Raw genomic sequence first — 5,245 nt, forward strand, 5'->3', positions numbered from 1 at the left:
AAAGAAGATGAGAACCTATGGATTACCTCCAGGATAATGTGGTTTGAATGAACAATGCCCCCCACACACCAGAAAGGTCTCCATGAACCCTAAAAATACCATGCCCAACAAATAGCAGGAAGCAGTTTGGAGAAAACAACACCCAAATTCCCAAAATGATTGTCTATAAATGTTTGTTTTCATTGAAAAGGGGCATAAGTGTTTAATGGTCATAGTCAATTTCTAAAAAATAACTAAGTAAATAAATGAATAAATAGACAAATAAATAAATAAATAAGAGGGATATGAAATAAAAATAAATACTTTGCATTGGTATGAATTTGGCTTATTGATACAAATATAAGGTTAATTTTGTTGTACGTATGTTTCTACTCTTGTCTAAGGTATTATGTTTATACAGCTCATTCAAAAATGTAATATATAATTGAAAATTACAGATTATAGTCATTTCTAATAGTCAAGCTTATAATCATGCTAGGTTTTCTAGATATACAGAGATATATTTCAGTTAAATAGATAATCTTCAACACTTCAAAAACCTACAGAATATGGCATTTAAAAGACTTTTCTTGACAATGAGACATGGCTGCTTTTGGCAGCACCAATTGCTTCAAGAGGATGATGGACCTCGAAGAGGCTCCTTATGGAGTTTGCTAGCCATTTGACCAATAAACTGCTCTTGCCTGTATTGCCTGATTGTATGCTGCATGAACTGAACATGCAGGGACCAAAAGAAAAGTGACTGCTGAACTTTCCAAAAGATGCAATGGTCCATTAGGGTTCCTGTTTCATGAAAAATGTCTGCCAGAAATTCTGCAGGACACAGAAGAAAGTGACTGACATACTGCCAATATAGGCAGAACAGCCTTTCAAATTTCCTGCTTCATAGAAAAGTCTACTAGATACTATAGGCCTGTAGGCTGAATATGGATGCCCCAACAGTACAGAAGAACTTTGGGTGACTGTCCAGGCAGTGAGATGTCTCCGTCAATTCTAAAGTTTTGGAAGTTGCTTATAATGCACTTCCTGTTAACTTAGGTAATATGTATTTCTGGGGGTCATTGTTGGAACTGAAGGCAGATAGTTATAGTTTTCCTAAGTTATATAGAAAAAGATGAACTAAATATGAAACTTTAGACTCATTAATACTGTAACTGCAATTCTTATTTGATACCTGTTTTGTTATATGTAATTTTATTATGGTAATGTTAAAACCTTCTTTTTTATTCAAACAGAAAAAAAGGGGAAATGATGTCTGATTCCCCTCTATATGCTGTAAATGTTTCATTACCGTTGGTTAATGAAGAATCTGCTTTGGACTATGACAAGGCAGAATAGACTAGGTAGGAAAACAACACTGATTGCAGGGTGAAAGAAAGCAGAGTCAGAGAGACGCCATGTAGCTGATGGAGAAAGACACTGGAACCTTACTGGTAGGCCACAGCCTCATGGTGATATATAGATTAATAGAAATGGGTTAGTTTAAGATATAAGAGCTAGCTAGAAAGCTGCCTAAGCCATTGGCCAAATAGTGTTGTAATTAATATAGTTTCTGTGTGATTATTTGGGTCCGAGTAGTCTCTGATTACACCTTTGTTCATTATCCTTTGCTCATAAATAGACCCATTTTTCATCTCACCAGCCAAAACTATCTCAACAACTTAGCTTCAAAGTATGCAAATTAGATAAATGAGAAACAAGTATCCAAACACAGTTATGTTTCTTGATTTTGTTTTGCTGTGCTTTGTGGTGCTGAGGACTGAACCCAGAATTTTGTACATGCTTGGCAAGTTCTCTACCACTATTCTGTATCTCCAGTCTCAAATGTGGTTCTTAAAAGCTTGCTTGTCTCTCTGATTATGGGACAAGACCCTATTGAGTTAAAAACAGACCTTCCTTTGTCTTCTAAATTTTAAGAGAAATTTGCAGAACATGGCAGTTAGTCTATGTGTAACCTTGTTTTATTTTAGACAAGAAATTTATGTTTTCACCTCAACTGTGAACTTCTGTCTATTAAAAGTCACATTTCCCTTCTCCTTTTTCTAACAGCTTGCATCCACCTCTGCCAGAGACACCTTATATGAAATAGCTCAACTCTCCTGCTCTTTGTCACTATTCTTTAACATTCATTGCATTCCCACCAGCAATGCAGGAGTGTTCCCTTTACCCCACAACCTCTCCAGCATAAGTTGTCATCAGTGTTTTTGATCTTGGCCATTCTTAAAGGTATAAGATGGAATCTCAGAGTTGTTTTGATTTGCATTTCTCTGATGACTAAGGATGTTAAACATTCCCTTAAGTGTCTTTCAGCCATTTTAGATTCCTCTGTTGAGAGTTCTCTGTTTAGGTCTGTACTCCATTTTTTTATTGGATTATTGGGAATGCAAGCTGGTACAGCCCCTTTGGATGTCATTGTGTCGATTTCTCAGAAAATTAGGAAACAACCTTCCTCAAGACGCAGCAGTACCACTTTTGGGTATATACCCGAGGGATTCTCAGTCGTGCCACAAGGACATGTGCTCAACTATGTTCATAGCAGCATTGTTTGTCATAGCCAGAAACTAGAAACAACCTAAATGCCCCTTGACTGAATAATGAATGAGGAAAATATGGTTCATTTACACAATGGAGTACTACACAGCAGAAAAAAATAACAACAGCTTGAATTTTGCAGGCAAATGGATGGAGCTAAAAAACATAATTTTGTGTGAGGTAACCCAGACACAGAAAGACAATTATCACATGTACTCACTCATAAGTGGTTTTTTAACATAAAGCAAAGAAAGCCATCCCACGAATCACAAGTCCAGAGAACTTAGACAGCAATGAGGACCCTAAGAGAGACATACATAGATCTAATCTATATGAGAAGTAGAAAAAGACAAGATCTCCTGAGTTAATTGGGAGCATGGGGACCTTGAAGGGGAGGCAAGAGGCAGGGAGGGGAGCAGAGATAAATGTAGAGCTCAATAAAAATCAATAAAAAAATTCATTATATTTCTTTGCAGAAAGAAGGGGATTCAATAAATGTTTCAATAAAGGATCTGGCCCCCTCAATCCTATCCTCTGACAATCCTAAACTAAATCTTTAAAGACACAGCACTAAGACTTGAGCTTTGTTCATTCAATGTGTGACTTCAAACTGATAGCTAATTCCTTCTCCATTTAATTCCTTCAGTCTCTGGTGGTTTGAATTTGAAATCTCTCCCACATGCTCAAGGGTTTGAATACATAGTGAGGCTGTTTGGGAAGGCTCTCAAATCTCTAGATGAGGGGCCTGGCTGCAGGAAGTTCCTCACCAGGCAGAGGACTTGAGGTTTTACATCCTGGTCCCAGTTCCCTCTTTAGGCTTTCTGCTTTCTGACTATAGAGATCATGTGACCAGACACTACACTCTCTTGCCTCTGAACTTCTCTGCCAATATGACTGTATCTCCTTAAACCATAAGCCAAAAGAACTCTTTTGTCCTTTAAGCTTCTTCACAGGTATTTGGTTACTACAACAAGAAAATATAACTAATATGTAGCCCTTTTCCATGGACTGTGACTATAGTCTGCCTTGCATATCTATAACCAAAACCCCCCAGTGGGCTGTATCATATTATCTTCTTTGATGGGCCACTTTGTTTCCCCGCCTGGCTTGAATCATTATCCAGCCTTTAACTGGTTACTATCTCAATTATTTTGTCTGTCCAATTCCCGGACATGGCGGTTTGAATGAGAATGGTCTCCACAGTCTCATATACTTGAATACTTGATCCCCAGATGATGGGACTCTTTGAGGAGGATTGGAGGTGTGGTCTTGTTGGAGAAGGTGTGTCCCTGGTGACAGGCTTTGGAGCTTCAAAAACCAACACCACCATTCCGTTAGTTTCCCCTGACTCTTGCCTGTGGATCACAATATAAACTCTCAGCTACAGATCCCAGACCACGGCTGCACACCTGCCTGCTGCCAAGCTCCCAGCTGTGACAGTCAAGGACTAAGCCTCTGGAATTGGGAGCCCTGAACTCAAATGCTTTCTTTTATCAGCTTCCTTGGTCATGGTGTTCTATCACAACAGTATGAAATTAACTAAAACACAGGGAAAAGCCATATAGAAAATGCAGCTACGTGCTCAGAGTTGAGGAATCTTCATCTTGTGAATTTGACGGTTTGGAATCAATACATTGTGTGCGAGTATGGTAAGCAGCTGAACTTAATGCTGAGAAGTCAAGCTACTGTGGTAATGTGTTCCTTTTAACCTTGGAATGTTTATAATCTCCAAAGCCCTGCTTCACACCTGCACAGCCTCCTGGATGAAGGCACTCACCTGCCAGGGCTGTTGTTAGCCACCATGGTCAAATAAAGATTGGTCAAATTCAATGTTTCCAGAGACAAAAGAAAAATTAACTTTGTGTTTTCAGCTGTTTAATAATTCTGGAACTCGTGATCCAGGCAGCTCAACCTCCGAAAGTACTCCCTGTGGGATTTATTCACTGTATCCTCCTCCTTTAAATGAATGTGAACCTAAGACCACGTCTTTTTGTAAGGCCATCGGCCTGGTAATTCATGAGATCATACTTGATCATCGTTTTATCTCCACCATATGCAACACATTTCTAACCGGAACTCTTACACAGTGAATGCTCTGGAACTCAGCAAGAGAAAACACTGAGACTTCAGAATGCATCTTCGAATTTGGGGTCTAACTCTCCCCGCTCATTCTACCGGATTCATACATTGGAGAAAATAGTGAAATTAACCTGAGTACCCTTGAAGTCCTGTCAGAGAATGCCAAGAGTTTTATTAAAGAAATAAGAATTTCGCTCACCCTTGGTACTGAGCTACCAGGCTGAGCGCCTCTTACAGCACCGGCTGCAGTGGCACAAAGCCACCACCAGAGGGCACGGAAAGACCAGGATCCTGAGATCAGGTCCGGTTCCAGGGGCTCATTTCAAAGATCAGGCAGGACAAAACCTTACTCAAAGGCGATTCTGTGTTGCAAGACTCTGAGCTGCAAGGTCAAAAGTCAATGCTGCCTTTGTATGGATTCGGGCACTAATCCCGGTTGCGATCGTGCATCACTGCGGTGTCTGGCCTTTCCCGCCTCTACACGCCCATTTGGGCCAAAGGACTGCTTTAGGGCCACGCCCTGCGGTTGGCTGCCATAGGCCAGTGCGCGGGGCGGGAGAGGGCATGGCCTCCTGCAATCTTCCGGCGTCGGTCGCGGTGCCCATCCCCTCAGCAGACGGACTTTGTCCCTGCT

The sequence above is a fragment of the Alexandromys fortis genome, unplaced genomic scaffold (assembly GCF_014885135.2).
Source record: "Alexandromys fortis isolate MF-2015 unplaced genomic scaffold, M_Fortis_MF-2015_v1.1 scaffold_137, whole genome shotgun sequence".
NCBI lineage: Eukaryota > Metazoa > Chordata > Mammalia > Rodentia > Cricetidae > Alexandromys > Alexandromys fortis.